We start from the raw sequence: 22,588 nt of genomic DNA, 5'->3' as shown, positions 1-22,588 counted from the left end.
GTACCTAACAGATAAAAGGAAACTATATTTCAAATTTTTAACACACTAAATCTTATCTATTTATTGGAACATTATATTTTATTTATAAGAGATATGTTCAGAAACAACATTTTAATAAATATTAAAACAGGAAGGGTTATAAAGTATCTTTATTCTTCTTTGTTTCTATGTGTATAGTTGACTATCTTATCCATGTGTCAGTCACCTCCTGTAGTTCCTAAGATCAAGTACAATTAAATATATGTTAATACAAATAATAACAAACATTTTTCTTTCATCATATTTTCATTGGTAAAAGAAAATTGAACTTGAAAAACTTAGAGAAAGAACTTATGGTTGCCAGGGGGCAGGAAATGGAGGAAAGAGATAGGGAGTTTGGGATCAACATGTTGTTGTTGTTGAATCTCTAAGTAGTGTCTGACATTTTGGGACCCCATGATTGCAGCAATCTAGGCTTCCCTGCCCTTCACTATCTCCTGGAGCTTGCTCAAACTCATGTCCATTGAGTTGCTCATGCTATCTGACCATCTCATCCTCAGTCACCCCCTTCTCCTTTTGCCTTCAATCTTTCCCAGCATTAGGGTCTTTTTCAGTGAATCAGCTCTTTGCATCAGGTGGCCAAAGTATTTGAGTTTCAGTTTCAACAATAAACCTTCCAATGAATATTGAGGGTTGATTTCCTCTAGGATTGACTGGTTTGATCTCCTTGGAGTCCAAGGGACTGAGAGTCTTCTCTAGCACAACAATTTGAAAGCATCAATTCTTTGGTATTCAGCCTTCTTTATATACATATGTACACACTGTATATTGACATGTAGATGGACACACTGCTAAATTTAGAGTGATAACCAACAAGGTCCTGCTGTATAGAACAGGGAACTTTGATCAATGTAATATGGCAGCCTGATGGGAGGGGAATGTGGGGAGAGAATGGATATGTGTATATATATGGCTGAGTCTCTTTGCTATCCACCTGAAACTATCACAACATTAACTGGCTATACTCCAATATAAAATAAAAAGTTTTAAAAAAAAGAGTGAAAAGAAAAACATATAAGAACATGGGCAGTTTAGATTCATATTCATTGTTGTTAATAAAGAAAATATCGTATTTACAACAACAGAAAAGGCAAATAAGGCTTATGTAATCAAAGAGTTCTTTAGAGAGACTTCCTTCACATTACAATGGCTATGATTCCATGCTCCCAATGGAGGGGGGCCTGGGTTGGCTCTCTGATCAGGGAATTAGATCCCATGTGTCACAACTAAAGACCTGCATGCTACAACTAAAACATGGCTCAGTCAAATAAATAAATATTTTTTAAAAAGAAGTTCTTTAGAAAAAATGCACTTCAATTTACACATTCAAAATCAGTGAGATAAAATCAATATATAAAATATTGTTTTTTGGCAAGATAAACATTGTGTATATTTCTCATGAATGTGTTAAAAATTCTTGCTTTAGTGAGACTTCTTTATAATCATTAAAAACCATAAATGATTAATTTTGAATAGATTTGTATAATACATTACTATAATAAATATTTTTATCCACTTCTTCCATGTCTGTGAAGATGAAGTAATACATGTAAAAGAACTTTTATATTTATGTTTTATATTTTGCTCTTTATGATTTATATAAATCCTATATAATATTAAGGTCTTCCCTGTAACTCAAACAGTAAAGAATCTGCCTGAGTGTAAGGATTCGAATAAAATGGAATGGGTACATTCTATTGAGTCATCCAGAAAAAATTCTGAAATTCAAGTATTCTGCTCTTTAGCTTAAAAATGTTAGTTGCTCAGTTGTGTCCAACTGTTTGCAACTCCATGAGCTTTAGCCTTCCAGGCTCCTCTAACCATGGAAAGCTCCAGGAAAGAATACTGAAGTGGGCTGCCATTCCCTTTTCCAGGGGATCTTCCAAACCTCGGGACTGAACCCAGGTCTCCTGCATTGCAGATGAATTCTTTACCATCTGAGCCACCAAGGAAGCTTGTTTTTTACCTTACAGAATTCAGTTTCCTTAAGAATTAGCAAAACCTGGTTTAAAAAAAAAGAAAAGAAATGAAAAACATTCCCACAAGGAAATGAACTTGAAGATTTTGTATTTACATATTTTATACTTTCTTTCTCAAGTCAAGCTGGAAGTTAGCTAACCTAGTGGTATTCACCACTAGACTTTTCTGAAAAATATTAATAACACATTTATTTTTCAGCTCTAATTGTTAAAGTTTTTCTTAAAATTCCCAAAGCAGATATTCTATTTGTTGAGAAAAATATTCTTCAGAAACTATTTAAACCAATGTGCTATCAAGTCCTTCTAACAAATTTTGTAACACTGGGTATAGTTGAAAATAACTCATCAACTGAGTTTATAAATAAAGTGGGATACAGTGCTATAACTTCTATTCCTGTCTCTTCCTCCCTTTTAAGATAGCTAATAGTTTAAGTTGGATTAGTAATAACAGGGCTTAGTCGGCAGTGGCAAAATGAAATTTGTTAGGCAAAATAATTGTCATTCATGATGGTCATGAAGTAGAAAAATATGTTGTTAATTTTCATGTGAGGCAGAGTGACACAAACAGAAATTTCCTTAAAGTTTTGTTTTTTTTTTTAATTAATGGGTTGCCATGTTATTCATGATTAACACTAACAATTCTTTTCATAGAAGCTACCACTCAAAAGCTAAAATTTAGGAAATAAGCATCTTTGAATAGATGAACTGCTGCTGCTGCTGCTGCTAAGTCACTTCAGTCTTGTCCGACTCTGTGTGGCCCCATAGAAGGCAGCCCACCAAGCTCCCCTGTCCCTGGGATTCTCCAGGCAAGAATACTGGAGTGGGTTGCCATTTCCTTCTCCAATGCAAGAAAGTGAAAGTGAAGTCACTCAGACATGTCTGACTCTTAGCGACCCCATGGACTGCAGCCCACCAGGCTTCTCCGTCCATGGGATTTTCCAGGCAAGAGTACTGAAGAGGGGTGCCATTGCCTCCTCTGGAATAGATGAACAATTACTTCCAAATGTTAGGTAGGCCTAATTTACGACATTCTATCTTGATTTTCTCTTTTATATTTCACATGAATTTCTCTTATTTTACATGGTTTGGATATTTATGAATATGTTTCTCCTATAATATAAAAATGAAGCAACAGCATATGATTCATAATTTAATAAACCCAACTAACCCATTTAGTGATGATTAAAGCACAGTTAGCAGCAGCATTCTGTATTGGTATGCTTCTATAACCAATCTCATCTGTGTAGAACTGTCAGATTACTTTTAAGCATATGTTAATGAAGCACTGTAAAATTATCATGTACTGGTTTAAATAGAACAATAAAATATGCATCACTTTATGTAAATCACCAAGCTATTTTTTTCTTGTTGGTTTCTATGTAGCATTTTGAGTAACAAAGTCAGCTAAAATTCAAATTAAAGACTATATTATTTATAGAAGAGAGAAATAAAAACTGGATCTAATTTTCCTAGTGTGTCAGTGCTAAACCCATAAGATAAGAATTTACTTTGGAGAAGTTTGTTTTGCTTCTGAAAGCCAGGGATTTGCAAATTAAGACCGAATCTATTTTCTAAGGCTGTTTTCTTTTCTTAGTTATAATTTAGGATAAATAATTATACTTTATTTTCCTTTTTAGCAAATGAATCACTTTGCTACCATTTCACCAGCCAACCTTTCAACAAACTGCTTAAAGATTGTCCACATTTGTCAGCCCACCAGCATCACCATCATTAACCCTGTCTGATTTTATGCCAAGCTGTCACTTTTCTTCAGCTTGTATAAGTACAGTTTGAACCAGCGACATCTCTTCTCTCATTGCAAATACCTACGTAACAAGTGGGAGGATCCAATCTGTCATGTTTTGTCAAGTTGTATAAAGTGTGTATTTAGAAGGGACTTGTGAGAATTTATCACTATCACCAGCAAAACAGTTCAGATTCAAATGCTAGCAATTTATTACTCTCAAAAGCAATTTGATCATTTCTCTCTTCCATCATCCACTCTGCCTCGTCCCTCTCTCTTTTCTTTCTCTCAGTTTTCTTTTCCTTCTTCTTTTATTCAAGTCTTATTTTCTCTTTCTTTTTTTAAGTACAGATTTATCTTGATAAAAATATTAGAGATGTTACTAGTTTTCCATGTGTGGTAGAGATATAAGCCTTCTTTATACATAAGTTTTTACTTTTTTAAATGAGCCATTCTAAATAAAAAATATTAACTAAATGACTGTCACGGACATTATGTGGAGCTGAGACTCATAAAAGGACATTATTTCCTCTTTCTTCCAGTTTATTTCTCCTCCAACTAATTACATGACAACATAGTCACATTACAGTGAAAAAAACTGCACTTCATTGGTAAGAAATTATAAATATTTACATCTAAAGTTCAGTTCAGTAGCTCAGTCATGTCTACTCTTCATGACCCCATGAACAGCAGCAAGCCAGGCCTCCCTGCCCATCACCAACTCCTGGAGTTCACCCAAACTCATGTCCACTGAGTCTGTGATGCCATCCAACCATCTTATCCTCTGTCATCCCCTTCTCTTCCTGCCTTCAATTGTTCCCAACATCAGGGTCTTTTCAAATGAGTCAGCTCTTCTCATCAGGTGGCCAACATCTACAGTAGTTAAATGTAAAATACGCTTGCATGCAAATAAAGTAAGTTTTTAAAATTCATGTGTATATATATATATATATATATATATATCTCCTATAGATGTTGATTTATTATTGTGACACTTCATTTAATTTATGCATTAATGTTTTTGATAAATATCAGTACTGGGAGTTGATCTACTGCTTGCCAGTGCCTGTGCTAGATTCTGGGATATGAGAATGAAAGATTCTCTGCTACAGTGCACCTCCAAATTTACTGGAGATTCTTAAAAATAGATGAATTGTGTAATTAAGGAATTTAGTGCTGTCATAGAAATATGCAAGTATTATTCTGAGGGAATAGAAGAAGGGCATCTGTCACAGATTGAAGAGTCAAAAGATCTACCAGTGAATAGCCACTTGAGGATACTGAGTACTTTTATTCATTGTCATATCATTAGTGCTGTGTGATTATTTGCATACACCCTATTATTATAATCCTGCAGTAAATTTACTTCTGTGTGGACATTTGAAAGGATAGCAAAAATTATCCTAGTGGAATAAAAGTTGGGAGAGACATTATTGGCAGTGGGAAGGACTGTGCAAAGCATAGACTTCCAAAAGTATTAGAGAATTTGATTGAAGATTAGACAAAAGGGAAGGAATGAAAGAGATGAAGTTAGATAGGATTGAAATCATGAGGGGCCTTCTGTAAGGAGTTTGGATTTTATTAAAAACGCTGTCTGCACCATTGAAGGACTTCAAATTGCTGACTAATTTTCTTAAGACTCAGATTTATTTCCCTCAGGCCTTGAGTACATAATGATTTGCATGGCTGCTGTAATGATATTCTGGGCACTGTATAAATTCAAGTTCATAGATGTCAATGAGTAATATCCCTGTTAATGATGGCACTATCAAAAGCATGTGTATTTGATTTACAGCGACATTCAAAAGACTTATTGTTGAATAATGAGACACTATTTAAAGTGGAATAGAAGTGGAGAGAAAAGTTAATGTAGTCACTGAAGGATTTAGAGATCAAAGAGGAAGTATATTGAAGTCTGTTTGCACTAACTAGTGTCTAAGTCTTTGATGATAGGTATTAAAAGACTTTTGTTATGGATGAGTACAAGGCTATTTTTTCTTTCTAAAAAGCATGTACAATATAATAAAATAAAACAGGAAAGCTAAAATTTTCACAAGACTAATTCATTATATGCAAATCTGTATCAATCTCACAACCTTGTCAAACAGATTAAAATATGTAAATTTATACATATTTATATATATTGAGGGAGAAGGCAATGGCACCCCACTCCAGTACTGTTGCCCGGAAAATCCCATGGATGGAGGAGCCTGGTAGGCTGCAATCCATGGGGTCGCTAAGAGTCAGACACGACTGAGTGACTTCACTTTCACTTTCCACTTTCATGCATTGGAGAAGGAAATGGCAACCCACTCCAGTGTTCTTGCTTGGAGAATCCCATGGATGGAGAAGCCTGGTAGGCTGCAGTCCATGGGGTCGCACAGAGTTGGACACGACTGAAGCGACTTGGCAGCAGCATATATATTGAGAGACAGAGAATAAATGTGATAAGTATCTTGTCTGTGCTACTTGGTTTCAATTTGGGGAAAAAGAAATAAGATATTATTTATTTTCATTATTTCATTATGTCTTATAAGATAAAAATAACATAATACAGTATAATTTTCAAGCTTAAACTAAATATTAATCACATTTTATTCAGAACCATCAGCTCTCAGAAAATGTACAAGCATATCTTATTTATGTACTGATGTTTATTGTACCTATCAACACCATTCAAGATATCTGGCTATAGGTTTCAGATAAAATATGAGTTATGTATCAATCTCTAAATATAAGACAACCAATTTTAATTATATGCACTGATATTCTTGATTAAGTAAATTATAATACTCAATACACTCTATAGTTTAAACATCAAAATGGCACTGTTTAAGAATGCTGCTCAGTGAAAGGATTTTGAATGTGCATTAATGCTAAATTGTAAAAGAAATTTATGAAAACATGCAAGAACCATTAAAATAATTTAATTTAAAGTAATACAATGCTTAGAATGTTCTCCAACAAACCAGTAAACAAAGATACATAAAGAAACAAAGCAAACCTATGTCTTAATAGATTATCACTTGAGAAAGCAATGTCAAGACATAGAAAGTACTAACTCAATTGTTTCAGAATTCTTGAAATGAAACTAATTAATCCACCAGAGGAAACATGTTGAATGAGAAAGAAAGGAGAGAAAGAAATTTTCAATAAACAAATATTCCTTGTTAATGTTTCCTTTCATTTAGACAACTAAATCAAGTATGTTTTTATTTTCCTTGTTTCCTTCACTACTTCACCATACAATTATCAAAATGATTAATCTAAAGCTCAAGTATGATCTTGTCACTCCCTTTTTAAAAACATTTCTCTTTTCTTATGTAAGAAGTAAAGTCAAGATTCTTTTTGTGACATGAGACACTTTCCATAATCGAGTTTATACTCAGTAGTCCACCCTCAACTTCTTCCATAGGCCACCTGGGTGTTTATATTCCAGCAACTTCGAATCCTGTACATTTCTCTGCATCTGAAGATATGTCTAGCCTTTGAGACTGTTCATTCAATTCACTTAGCTTGGATCTTTCTGTGTTCATTCCACTCATCCTTTGAGACTTGCTTTAAACATCAACTTCTCAGAGAATCTTCCATGGCAGTCTGAAGTAAAGCCAGGAGCAATATCTGTTTTATAATTACTATAAAGTGTGTTTTATGGGTTGTGATGTGAAATTTTCATGGCACTATTTTTTTTCTCCATCCATGGGATTTTCCAGGCAAGAGTACTGGAGTGGGTTGCCATTTCCTTCTCCAGGGGATCTTCCCAACCCAGGAATCGAACCCAGGTCTCCTGCATTGCAGACAGACTCTTTATCGCCTGAGCTACATCTGTAACATATAGATACCTTTTCTTCACCCCAGCCTTTACTGAGCTCCTTCCAATTCTTTTTATTCAACTTTGGTGCTTTGATCAGTTTGTCATTAATTAATGTATAATCTCATGTATCTCTTTTTTATAATTCATTTACTTATTTTTGGATGTGCTGGGTCTTTGTTACTGTGTGACCTTCTCTCTAGTTGTGGCTATTCTCTAGTTGTGGTGCACAGGCTCTAGGGCACGTCGGGTTCAATAGTGGTAACTCCTGGGTTCTAGAGCACAGGTTCAATGGCTGTGGCTTGTAGGCTTAGCTCTCTGCAGCATGTGGAATACTCTTGAATCAGGGATTGAACCATGATCTCTTTACCACTGAGTCACCAGGGAAGCCCTCAGATACCTCTTTTGAAATTCTAAAGTCCTGATATAGAACACATGTAGTAAATATTTATTCATTAATTAAGCATGTTCCTGTCATAGTTTTACCTTTGAGCATAATTCTTGAGTCAGTCATTTCTTCTGGAATTTCAATGTGTCTATTTTTGTACAGGTACCAATTACCTCTTTATTACTAAAATAACTTCCCTTTTCTTACACCTATGGTAGGTATTATGGACAGAATGACTTTTGTTAAACACCATTTCCATCAGGGTAATTTCACTGTTGAAAATTTTCAGTCAAGTCAATGCCATATATCTTGAAATCAATATTTAAAATTTCCAATACAAGAGAATTAGAGCACAAAATATTTGTTTACTTCTATTCTAAGCTTTTTTAAATACACAAATAAATTAATATATGGTATCCCTGAGGAGCCTGTAACCTTGTTGGAGATGGAGACCCATAAGCATGTAAGTTCAGTATAACATGATAAACAGAAAGCAAAATGGCCATCACAAATCACAACATAGAACACAGACTATGAAAAAAAAATGCAATAGGTGGGATTCCAGTTTCAACTCAGACATGCAAAAAACTCAAAATTTCTCCTACCTGATCTTGCAGTAAGAAAAATCTGGAGAAACTGAAAATCCATGACTCTTATTGGACGCAGCAGAGAACCAAGTTGCAACATAAATGACCATCATGAAATTTGGAGAAGAGTTTTTCAAGCTCACCTAAACACAAGCTCATTTTAGAGAGGTACCACATCTGAGATTTGCTTAGATGGAATGAAAGTTGCCAAAGCTATAAACTGGTAGGAACAATAGTGGATGAATTTGGGCTTTCCAAGTGGTGCTAGTGGTAAGGAATCCATCTGCCAATGCAAGAGATGTAAAAGACTCAGGTTCTATCTCTGGGTTGGAAAGATTCCCCGGAAAAGGGCATGGCGACCCACTCCAATATTCTTGCCTGGAGAATCCCATGGACAGAGGAGCCTGGAGGGCTATGGTCCATAGGGTTGCAAAGAGTTGGATGTGACTGAAATGATTTAGCATGCATGCTAGGGTGAATTTGGTCTAGCCTGAGAGGTAGGAACTGCTTTATTGACTATGCCAAAGCCTTTGACTGTGTGGATCACAATAACCTGTGGAAAATAATGAAAGAGATGAGAATACCAGACCACCTGACCTGCCTCCTGAGAAACCTGTATGTAGGTCAGGAAGCAAGTTAGAACTGGACATGGAACAACAGACTGGTTCCACACAGGAAAAGGAGTATGTCAAGGCTGTATGCTTATTTAACATACATGCAGAGTACATCATGAGAAATGCTGGGCTGAATGAAACACAAACTGGAATCAAGATTGCTGGGAGAAATGTCAATAATCTCAGATATGCAGATGAGACCACACTTATGAGAGAAAGTGAAGAAGAAATAAAGAGCCTCTTGATGAAAGTGAAAGAGGAGAGTGAAAAAGTTGGCTTAAAGCTCAACATTCAGAAAACTAAGATCATGGCATTGGTTTCCATCACTTCATGGCAAATAGATGGGGAAATAGTGGAAACAGTGGCTAACTTTATTTTTCTGGGCTCCAAAATCACTGCAGATGGTGATTGCAGCCATGAAATTAAAAGACACTTACTCCTTGGAAGGAAAGTTATGACCAACCTAGATAGCATATTGAAAAGCAGAGACATTACTTTGTCAACAAAGGTTCATCTAGTCAAGGCTATCGTTTTTCCAGTAGTTATGTATGGATGTGAGAGTTGGACTGTGAAGAAGGCTGAGCACTGAACAATTGATGCTTTTGAATTGTGGTGTTGGAGAAGACTCTTGAGAGTCCTTTGGACTGCAAGGAGATCCAACCAGTCCATCCTAAAGGAAATAAGTCCTGAATATTCATTGGAAGGACTGATGTTGAAGCTGAAACTCCAGTACTTTGGCCACCTCATGCGAAGAGTTGACTTATTGGAAAAGACTCTGATGCTGGGAGGGATTGGGGGCAGAAGGAGAAGGGGACGACAGAGGATGCGATGTTTGGATGGCATCACCAACTCAATGGCCATGAGTTTGGCTGAACTCCTAGAGTTGGTGATAGACAGGGAGGCCTGGCCTGCTGTGGTTCATGGGGTCGCAAAGAGTTGGGCACGACTGAACAACTGAACTGAACTGAACAGAGAGGCGGAACTTCTGGAGGGCCACAATTCTAAAACACACTGTGTTGGGCATTTTCCTCTAGGAAAATTCATATTAAGACTGCTCAATACAAGAATGTCATAAGAAATTGTACTTTTGTCACTACAAGAAATACTCTAGGAGTCATATAATGTTCATTTGTAAACACATAAACTGAGAACTTTGGATAGGTCATACGCCTCTTGGCGTTACGATAGTACTAGTCATTGAGTAGGTAAAGAATAAATGTTAAACTAATAAACTAAATGAAAAATGTCGTGCATGAATGACAGTTTAGGCTGCCTAAAGGTAAAAATTCTTTATATTTTGGCTCATGCCTGGAAACTGCAGTACTCAGTCCTTTTGCCCAATTATTCTCCTCCTCAAAGCAGTCAAATTTGAAGGAAAACGTGTCATTAAAGTAGACTACTTCATTGCTCTAAGCGTCTGTAGACAACTGCATTACTTATCAATAGCAATAGATACATAATAAGGAAGACCTTTTTATCTAAGTTTTATAATCAACAGATTATAAACTATAAATTTTCTAAAAATCATCATAACCAAACTGACATTTAATTTAATGAGTTTATTCAGACACATTTGAATGGAATATATTATCAATACCAAATACGTAAATTCAATATAATTACATATCAAACTCATAAAAGAAGACATGAAATAGTATTATGTAGTTCTGAGGAAATATATGCATCAATCACATTTTGAATCAGATGTCCAGAGTCCGTAGTTCTCTTTATTGCTTCCAGGGACTCGTGCATATATATATGCAATCTGGAAATTCCATGATTTTTGTTATGCTTCACTTAATTTTTTTTACTTCAGATCAGATCAGTCACTTAGTCGTGTCCGACTCTTTGTGACCCCATGAATCGCAGCACGCCACGCCTCCCTGTCCATCACCAACTCCCGGAGTTCACTCAGACTCACGTCCATCGAGTCAGTGATGCCATCCAGCCATCTCATCCTCTGTCATTCCTTCTCCTCCTGCCCCCAATTCCTCCCAGCATCACAGTCTTTTCTAATGAGTCAACTCTTCACATGAGGTGGCCAAAGTACTGGAGTTTCAGCTTTAGCATCATTCCTTCCAGAGAAATCCCAGGACTGATCTCCTTCAGAATGGACTGGTTGGATCTCCTTGCAGTCCAAGGGACTCTCAAGAGTCTTCTCCAACACCACAGTTCAAAAGCATCAATTCTTCGGCACTCAGCCTTCTTCACAGTGCAACTCTCACATGCATACATGACCACAGGAAAAACCATAGCCTTGACTAGATGGACCTTTGTTGACAAAGTAATGTCTCTGCTTTTGAATATGCTATCTAGGTTGGTCTTAACTTTCCTTCCAAGGAGTAAGCGTCTTTTAATTTCGCGGCTGCAGTCACCATCTGTAGTGATTTTGGAGCCCCCCAAAATAAAGTCTGACACTGTTTCCACTGTTTCCCCATCTATTTCCCATGAAGTGGTGGGACTGGATGCCATGATCTTCATTTTCTGAATGTTGAGCTTTAAGCCAACTTTTTCACTCTCCACTTTCATTTTCATCAAGAGGCTTTTGAGTTCCTCTTCACTTTCTGCCATAAGGGTGGTATCATCTGCATATCTGAGGTTATTGATATTTCTCCTGGCAATCTTGATTCCAGCTTGTGCTTCTTCCATTCCAGCATTTCTCATGATGTACTCTGAATATGAGTTAAATAAACAGGGTGACAATATACAGCCTTGACGTACTCCTTTTCCTATTTGGAACCAGTCTGTTGTTCCATGTCCAGTTCTAACTGCTGCTTCCTGACCTGCATACAAATTTCTCAAGAGGCAGATCAGGTGGTCTGGTATTCCCATCTCTTTCAGAATTTTCCAGTTTATTGTGATCCACACAGTCAAAGGCTTTGGCATAGTCAATAAAGCAGAAATAGATGTTTTTCTGGAACTCTCTTGCTTTTTCTATGATCCAGCGAATGTTGGCAATTTAATCTCTGCTTCCTCTGCCTTTTCTAAAACCAGCTTGAACATCAGGAAGTTCATGGTTCACCTATTGCTAAAGCCTGGCTTGGAGAATTTTGAGCATTACTTTACTTGCGTGTGAGATGAGTGCAATTGTGTGGTAGTTTGAGCATTCTTTGGCATTGCCTTTCTTTGGGATTGGAATGAAACTGACCTTTTCTAGTCCTGTGGCCACTGCTGAGTTTTCCAAATGTGCTGGCATATTGAGTGCAGCACTTTCACAGCATCATCTTTCAGGATTTGAAATAGCTCAACTGGAATTCCATCACCTCCACTAGCTTTGTTCGTAGTGATGCTTTCTAAGGCCCACTGGACTTCACATTCCAGGATGTCTGGCTCTAGGTCAGTGATCACACCATCATGATTATCTGGGTCGTGAAGATCTTTTTTGTACAGTTCTTCTGTGTATTCTTGCCATCTCTTCTTAATATCTTCTGCTTCTGTTACGTCCATACCATTTCTGTCCTTTATCGAGCTCATCTTTGCATGAAATGTTCCTTTGGTATCTCTGATTTTCTTGAAGAGATCCCTAGTCTTTCCCATTCTGTTGTTTTCCTCTATTTCTTTGCATTGATCACTGAAGAAGGCTTTCTTATCTCTTCTTGCTATTCTTTGGAACTCTGCATTCAGATGCCTATATCTTTCCTTTGCTCCTTTGCTTTTCGCTTCTCTTCTTTTCATAGCTATTTGTAAGGCCTGCCCAGACAACCATTTTTCTTTTTTTGCATTTCTTTTCTAAGGGAATGGTCTTGATCCCTGTCTCCTGTACAATGACTAAATAATAAAAACCTATCTGAAAAAAAATGATTAATATTATTTGCAGTTTATTACTATCGTTCTTAAAAGCATGCTGAAAACTAAAATTCAGTAATCTTCCATAGATTCTAAGGAAGAAATAGCCTTAAAAAGCATTATATTAATGATTTTTAATCAAAATATGATGTATAAAAACTACATATGACAATTCATTAATTCAGATTTATGTCTACCCAATTTTCAAACTAACATTAATATACAAACTTAAAGGAAAAAACAAGGATGTTTATTAGTCTTTTAATCATTATTTTTCTAATTTCAAAATGACAGCCTATGTACACAAAATTGACATAGCGCATTTAGTCCATTTATATTTTGATAAACAGTTATTGGAATATCAGTTTTATCATCAAAACCAATTTCTCCACTATGATGTTGGGTGTCTAGCAATTGTTTCTTTCTATTGCAATGGCAATTAAGGCCATTTCCTCACTGGAAACTGTTATGTTTATTCATTTGACATTAAAATTATTAGCTCTGTTAAGACTGCAAAATGGTTTAATCAATCTAAAAGCTGTTTATGTTATTCTGATAATGATTCATTGTCTCAAAATATTATCCTGGAGAAAATTTTAAAGGTATAAAAATATATGTTATTTGTTTTTTAGAAATTAAAAATATTGCCTACATTAATTGTTTTATGTGGGAATTTTATATCTGTATTTTAGTTTTCTAGTCTGTAATTTTATATATTTCAAAAGTGTCTACTTATTAATATACATATTTTGTACCACTTAAATATTCATATTTTTATTTTGACTGTGTATATTGCCTACTAATATACTTATTATAACATTTTTTAAATGCTTGATTGTATGTGCCTTATTCCTTTTACTTAGATACTATCAAGAAATAATGATATTTGTTTAATTAAATTTAAGAAAAAAATTTAAATATATGTAAAATTTCTCATCTAATAACCTCTCCTAATTTGAAAAAATAAACTATAGGCCAATATAATTACATTTTCCCATGAAGAGACACAAATATATTAGTATAGAAACTAGGTGTCCAGATAAGTAAGTTGTTCTTTTTTAATATTTATCCAACTGCCCCATGCTAATAGCTGCATTTTGTCAACCAGTTTTCTCATGAAGTTTGAAGGAAGATAAAGAAGTACACCTTGGAGCTAGAAATCTAAAAAGAAGTCTTTAACAAAATTAATCTATCACGTTATTTTGAGGTGTGGAAGTTGAAAGTACCTTAGGATTTTGACTGGGAAATCAATGATGTGGCTGCTCATGATTCCAATTCATCCTAAGGCATTACTGATTTTAGTTTAATTAATATTTAAGGCTATAATATCATGTTATTTAAATGACATTGTATTGTTGCTGCTATTTAGTTGCTCAGTCATGTCCATCTCTTTGCGAACTCATGACTGCAGCATGCCAGGCTTGCCTGTCCTTCACCATCACCCAAAGTTCGCTCACACTCACGTCTACTGAATCTGTGATGCCATCCAACCATATCATCTTCTGTTATCCTCATCCCCTTCTCCTGCCTTCAATCTTTCCCAGCATCAGGGTCTTTTCTAATGAGTTGGTCCCTTGCGTCAGGTGGTCAAAGAGTTGGAGCTTCAGCTTCAGCATTAGTCCTTCCAAAGAATATTCAGGATTGATTTCCTTTAGGATTGACTGGTCTGATGTCCTTTCAGTCCAAGGGAATTGCAAGAGTCTTCTCCAACACCACAGTCCAGAAGCATAAATTCTTCAGGGCTCAGCCTTCTTTATGGTCCAACTCTCACATCCATACATGACTACTGAAAAAACCAAAGCTTTGACTAAAAGACCCTTTATTGGCAAAGTAATGTCTCTGCTTTTTGATATGCTCCCTAGGTTTGTCATAACTTTTCTTCCAAGGAGCAGGTGTCTTTTAGATTCATGGCTGCAGTCACTCTCCACAGTAATTTTGGAGCCCAAGAAAATAAAGTCTGTTACTGTTTCCATTGTTTCCGGTTGGAGATCCAGCTAGTCCATTCTGAAGGAGATCAGCCCTGGGGTTTCTTTGGAAAGATTGATGCTAAAGCTGAAACTCCAGTACTTTGGCCACTTCATGCGAAGAGCTGACTCATTGGAAAAGACTCTGATGCTGGGAGGGATTGGGGGCAAGAGGAGAAGGGGACAACAGAGAATGAGATGGCTGGATGGCATCACTGACTCGATGGATGTGAGTCTGAGTGAACTCCGGGAGTTGGTGATGGACAGGGAGGCCTGGCGTGCTGTGATTCATGGGGTCACAAAGAGTCGGATACGACTGAGCGACTGATCTGATCTGATCTGATCTGATGGGACCAGATGCCATGATCTTGAGCTTAGTTTTTTGAATGTTGAGTTTTAGGCCAGTTTCTCTTTCACCTTCACACACACACACACACACACACACACAGAAGTCACTCAGTCGTGTCTGACTCTTTGTCACCCACCAGGCTCCTCGGTCCATGGGTTTTTCCAGGCATGAATACCTTCATCAAGATGCTTTTTAGTTCGTCTCCACTTTCTGTCATAAGGGTGGTGTCATCTGCATATCTGAGGTTATTGATATTTCTCCCAGCAATCTTGATTCCAGCTTGTGCTTCATCCAGCTTGGCATTTCATATGATGTTCTCTGCATATAAGTTAAGTAAATATGGTGACAATATACAGCCTTGATGTATTCTGTTCCCAATCTTAAGACATTCCATTGTTCCATGTCCAATTCTAACTGTTGCCTCTTGACCTTCATACAGGTTTCTCAGGAGACAGGTAAGGTGGCCTGGTACTCCCGTCTCTTTCAGAATTTTCCAATTTTGTGTGATCCACCCAGTCAAAGGCCTTAGCATAGTCAATGAAACAGAAGTAGATGCCAAAATGACATTTACATATTACATATAATATATAATTTAAAATTAATGGGTAAAAGGAAGGAAATTCTTCTTGAAATATTCTATATTTTTCCATCTCAATGGCAGTCAAAATAAATGCTTCATGGGAAAATGTTTAATTTTATGAACATAAGATCATAATACATGACATTGTGATTTTATTCAATTTGTTTCCATATGTACAGATAACATTAGGTGCTCAAAATTAGAGCAAGTACAGGTATCTATTCCTTTCATCAATGATTATCTTAATAGCTTTGGATGACTGTTTCTGATGGTATCAGTCTGTTACTTCATTACTGAGGATAATGAAAATTGTCTGCATAATTTGTTCTGATAAGTTTATATTTTCATCACCTAAAAATTCACATGTAAACACTAAGATAATACTCCCAACACTCTTACTCTCTATTTTTCTTCAAAGTGCTGAACTCTACTGCTTCCTCTTTGATGAGAAGACCTGTTATCCATGAACAACAGAGACATTTGTCCCTTATTCAATGTTGCATTCTGACCACCAAGAACAAAATGTGGCCTGGGTAAGCAAGTAAGAACTTAATATTAATTGTTAAGTGAACAAATTTTAAAAAGAAGAAATAATAAATTATTAAGGTTAATTTAGTAAACAGATAATACCTAATATCTCCATTGTTTCTGCAGGAGTTGGTGAAATACTTAAGTTTTTAAAAAAATTACCAATATCACTTAAACCTGCTTTTGTTATTTAAAAGAGCCCAAATGAAATACAAACCAAACTGTTATTTTCTATCTTTATTGGGTTCACAGTTATTATATCTGAAGTTATATATATATATGCAAATATATATGTATACATATACACATAAAACAGTCAATATAGCCAAAAGACTCTTTTGTATCTTCAAACTAGTTGTGCCCTAGAAATGAAGTAGTCTTAAATGTGATACAATTCTTAAGTTTTCAACATATGTACTTTCACTCAAAATATACAAATTAAATTTTTTATTAAAAAAAATTAATTCACTTTGTCATTCACACATCCCTTTTGTTTCTTGTATTTTCATAATTTTATTTGTTTATATGTATAAATAAGGAAATAAAATGAAAAAATTCAGCGTAAGTCAAAGTTATTCTATAGAGCAGACTCAAATATCATATAGAAATTTATAATTAGAAGCTACATAAAAGTTTTACTTCAACCTTATGCCAAAACAATTAGGTAAATATAATGGAAACTATTAAAAAATAATGCCAATAATAGTATCTCCAAAATATCTATGTAATTTGTATAAATATTATATCTATATGTATAATTCTATATATAACATATAAAGTTGCTTTTATTTATAGTTGTAGAAGCTCCATGAGGCTATCAGAAATGATGTCAGCCCCAGTTCATAGCTAAGATGGTGTTGGTTAGAAGAGTTAAATGCATTACTCAAGCTGCTATCTTGGCTAATTTTTGGAGCTATACTCAATACCAGTTCCTCTGATTGTTGCCTAGTATTTTTCTCCTTTAAGAAAACTGTAACTATAATGATAAAGAAATCTTTATAGTTTATAATGACTACATTCTCATGGGTCAATAATCACTATTAAAGAATCTCTGAATACAAAATTACAACCTCTCATAATGGGTTTAATGGAACTTTTGGTTATGGAGTCAATACACTCCCTCTGAATAAACTGCCATTATACATAGGATGTAATTTTGTGGGGAAAAATGACTGTAATAGTACCTACTGGTCTTCACTTCCAGCCTAGTTATTCTATAACATAAATTTAATGAGATCCAATGAAATCTCTGGATATTGAAACTTTATATAGCCATTAGTTAAAAATTTCTACAGTATATTCAAAGCTGTGACTGTTTAAGCTATCCTTTTTGTGTGTTTCTTTAATTACATTTTAAAAATATTAAAATTGAGAACTTAATTTTTCTTAACACACCAATGCACAAAAAAATGAAACTTTTTAACTAACATTTTGTACCAATATTTGTTGCATCTACACTCCAACCTATAGAAATATAGCTGCCTTTTGAGAAATGTCCTCATAAATTCTTGGATTCTACTACTAAATCAATCAACACACCTTAAATGAAGAAAAATTCCCTCTCTGACAGAGAGCATAGGTCTATCCTATCACTACAAATAGAACTCTCATTATCTTTCATCATTTAAAAAATAAGTAGATTGGATATTAAGTGCTCAATTTTCTTTCATTCTAAACAGTGTCAAATTTATGTTGATTCCCTGTAAGGATTAACAGTTTTTTTTTTTTTTTTTTTTATTCTCATGACAGGTGACAAAGCCCTTGATGAAAATAATATTATACATTTTTGAAAAATTTCAGAAACCATTCAACCTATTTTTAACAAAAGTCATCTAACAGAGAAAATTGATTACACGGTCAATAAGAAACCCAAACAGGGTCTTTGTCATGTGCAACAATAAGATCTGTTCCAAATCTAGGATAAAAAGAACAACTGAAGGGGCACTGTGACTGGAATTTAGGACCTGGCCATCTGTGAGATTCTGGAACCAGGCCAGGTCTGTTCAGATGAATCTCAGGGTGAAGCGAATGGCAGGAGAGAAGCCAAGGAAGCCATACTGTTGCCAGCACTGTTTCCAGAAGCAGAGTTTCAGAAACTCACAAGTTTAGAGTGGACAGGTAGGGCAGCATCTAAACATTGTCCACACAGCTTTCTTGCATCAGACAAAGGGAATTCTCTGGTAATGCATATCTTGAAATTTATTACAGGGCAGAAGCAGTCAAGAATGCTCTGCAGTAGCTGTGGATTTCTGTAAGTAAATGTGTTCCCATCAGCTCTATGAAGAAAATGTTTCAAGAAGGAAAATACGGATAAATGAAGCCAAAACTGCTGAAATTATTCATTCTCCCCAGGCACCCATTTTGACTTCACAAGTGGCAATATTAAATCTTCTTGATCATTTTTTCCATGCAGATGACACCAATCCATATCTTCTCTGAGTCTGATTCTGCCCTTACAATCCTTTGAAAGACCACAGTCTGTATTTACATTCTGTCTAGAATTCTATCCACTTTTTCCTCCCCCTAAATCATTTAATATTCACTGTGGAATATCAAGGCATCCTTGAATAGTCCTTCTTCCTCAGCCCTTCAGTAATACATTTTATAGCTTTGTTCTACCAACTCAAGTCTGTCATTTTCTATTTACTTTATTAGTTGGAAAGTTGTAATGAAATTTTGACTGTGCTTGATATGTCCAGATTTTTCATCTTCAAATAGCAATTCAATGACATTTTTTCCAAAGCCTAGAACTGAATAAAAAATACGTATAAAAACCAAACCAAACAAACAAAAACAATAGTTCTCCATTACCAATGATCAAAAATATAGCTTGGATATTCCCAAATTTGTCACCACATTGCTTTCCTATGACCCTGTGCCTACTAATACTTGAGTGACTATATTTCCCTAGAATTGTCACTAGTCTTCTGGAATTAAACTAATTTGAAGATAGGAATATCTTCTTCTTGTAACAAAGATTAAAGTCTTGCTTCCTGCTTTATCATATTTTCTTCAATTCCAATAATAATAAAATTAACTCCTTACACATTAATTTTATAACCCTTTCTTTGATTCATCTTAATAGGAGTTTTCTATTTTTAGTTGCTTTTAATTGGAGTATAGTTACTTTACAATGTTGTGTTAGTTTTTACTGTACAGCAAAATGAATCAGCCATACATATACATATAACCCCTCCCTTTTGGATCTCCTTTCCATTTGGGTCCCCACAGTGCATTAAGTGGAGTTCCCTGTGCTTTACAGCGTGTTTTCATTAGTTATCTGTTTTATGCATAGTGTCAATAGTGTTGGGCTTCCCAGTTGACTCAGTGGGTAAAGCATCAGCCTGTAATGCAGGAGATACAGGAGATGCAGGTTCAATCCCCAGGTCAGGAAGATTTCCCTGGACGAGGCCATGGCAACCCACTCCAGTATCCTTGCCTGGAGAATCCCATGGACAGAGGAGACTGGGATACTGCAGTGCATGCGTCACACACACACACACACACACACACACACACACACACACACAGAGTCAGATATAACTTAGTGACTGGACAACAACAAACACAACAATCAATAGTGTATATCTGTCAATCCCAAATTCCAATTCCTCCCACCCCTTTCCCCTTTTGTATCCATATATTTGTTCTCTACATCTGTGTCTCTATTTTTACCTTGCAAATAAAGTCATCTATACAGTTTTTCTAGATTCCACATATATGCATTAATATATTTATTTTTCTTTTACTGACTTACTTCACTCTGTATGACACTCTCTATGTCCATCCATGTCTCTACAAATGACTCAAATTTTGTTCTGAACTAATGGTAATTTTAGCAAAATGTTTTAATTATCCTTCTACAAAGCAAGTTTCTATAAAACATTAACTATGTACTCTGTGTGTATGTCTGAATTTACTACTGTGGCCATCAAATTCCTTGTATTTCATAGACACTGAATATACTCATATTGAATATGCATTTATTAAATGTTTAAGGTACATTTTCTCCTTTGTTTGAAACAAAAAAGTGATAGCAAGTTTTGCCTGAAACAAACATTTATTTTATAAGAAATGCAGATATAAATAAACTTTTGTAAATTGAGTTACATTTACAATGAAAGTGCACAATTCAAAAGATGATGTGTCCTCATCTCTCAATTGACAGAAACTGTTAAAATTTCAGTTTTCTGCTTCAAACCCTGTCAAGTATTTAATAGTCTGTAAACAAGTATTTATATTAATTATGGATAATTACACACAAATGTAATTGCAAACAGTTTAATGTATTTGCATTTAAAAGTGGTGACTATTTATTAAATCTAAATAGTCACTTTCTCATAAACCTTTTGTACACTTTCTGAGTTTTCCAAAACACATTGTGACCATATCTTTAATCTAACTTTAAAATACATAAAAGAAACAACTATTTTTCCATAAATCTCATTGACAATTCATGCACAATTGCTTTCATAGCTTAAAATTGATTACAAAAACACTATTTGTAGACTGCATGATTACAGTTTCCAGAGTTCAGAGAATTCCTGATATAGATTCTCTTTCCTTGATTAACTTGTATATAGGAAGACAGTCAATATCATTTTATGTGTACACACCACATTGTGTATAAAAGTGAGCCAATGCTCTTTTGGAAGAAACAGTTTGTGACACATCTAAATTGTGTAGAAGTTCACTAGTAAAAACTACCTCAAAGCTATTGCAGTTCTTTAAAATATAAAATTCTTAGAAACTTTGTCTTGAAATATAAAATCATGAAAAAAAATATGGAGATGATCTGACAGATGCACAAACAATATTACCTCATTTAGGAATTTCAGAAGTACCTTTTTTGTTTTAATCTTTATTCCATTTGCTACAACATTTTTTGTTTTTTTTTATGTTTTGGATTTTTGCCATGAGGAATGTAGGCTCCTAGCTCCCTTACCAGAGATCGAACCAGCACCCTCTTCATTGGAAGGTGGTCTTAACCACTGGACTGTCAGGGAAGTCCCAGAAGTACATTTTTGTATTTCACACAATGCTGTCCTTTATACATAAGTGTTAGGACAAGAGCTGTCAGGGCTGCTATCCTGCTTATGTGCGCTGGCAGGACTGATTTGTTACCTGAGGCTTTTTCCACTCAGCGTACACATGTAGTCTGTACTCAGCCAGCATAGCCACTACTGCAAGGTCATGACCAGTTGCTACTTTAGAAGCAGCATTTTGCCTCACAGACTGAATGATTCATGGGTGCCAAAGGAACCATTGCAGTTGAGATGACCATATGACAGCAAGATATGTCTGCTGTTGCCTTTTCCCAGAGTTGATTCCTGTGGATATAAATCTATATTTTGTTTGAGTGTTTATCTGCAGTATATTTTTCTTATCTGCCTGATTGTAGTCTGCCTCAATTCTCCATACAGGCTCTATCATCATCTCTTCTCTTCTAGACTCCAACTCAATAAAACTGAGTTGCCCAGAACCTATCTTTAATATTAACACATTTTATAACACAGATTTCTCTTCAAAAGCAACCTCCTTGATTTTTTATGCCTATGACTGATTCTAAATGATTTCATAGTTCTTAGAGTATTATTCTTCACATACATCCCTAAGACATCACACAAGTAATATATGCCCAATAGCAAAATCTCAAGTCTTGTTTCATAAGTTTATAATTGAAAACAACTATTATCAGTTCATTTTCAGTTCAGTTGCTCAGTAGTGTCTGACTCTTTGTGACCCCATGAACTGCAGCACGCCAGGCCTCCCTGTCCATCACCAACTCCTGGAGTTTACCCAAACTCATGTCCATTGAGTCAGTGATGCCATCCAATCATCTCATCCTCTGTCATCCCCTTCTCCTCCTGCCCCCAATCTTTCTCAGCATCAGGATTTTTTCAAATGAGTCAGTTCTTCTCATCAGGTGGACCAAGTATTGGACTTTCACTTCAGCATCAGTCCTTTCAATGAATATTCAGGACTGATTTCCTTTAGGATGGACTGGTTGGATCTCCTTGTAGTCCAAGGGAATCTAATGGATATTAGCTAAAATTTACCCTTATAAATATATACTTTTATTGTTGAAAAAATATTAGCTAAGAGGAAATGTTTTCTCTATTGAGGGAAAAAAGCATTTTGAAATGTAATAAATTATACACATATAATCTAATTTATTAGTACTGAAATACTAGTAGTATTGGATATTTAAATATTAAA

The 22,588-nt window shown here is 35.3% G+C and overlaps 1 long non-coding RNA gene across 1 annotated transcript; it reads left to right on the top strand.

Annotated features, from left to right (window-relative positions):
* The first annotated feature begins 13,963 nt into the window (after positions 1-13,963).
* On the top strand, positions 13,964-18,792 carry LOC112442360 (uncharacterized). The gene is made up of 3 exons (XR_003030473.2): positions 13,964-16,374; positions 18,119-18,487; positions 18,578-18,792. It is a non-coding gene; the product is annotated as an uncharacterized lncRNA (long non-coding RNA).
* The last annotated feature ends 3,796 nt before the right edge of the window (positions 18,793-22,588 follow it).

This window comes from Bos taurus, chromosome 2, assembly GCF_002263795.3.
Source record: "Bos taurus isolate L1 Dominette 01449 registration number 42190680 breed Hereford chromosome 2, ARS-UCD2.0, whole genome shotgun sequence".
Taxonomy (NCBI): Eukaryota; Metazoa; Chordata; class Mammalia; order Artiodactyla; family Bovidae; genus Bos; species Bos taurus.
The sequence above is the reverse complement of the archived record's forward strand: the minus strand, read 5'-3'. Positions and strand labels throughout refer to the sequence as shown.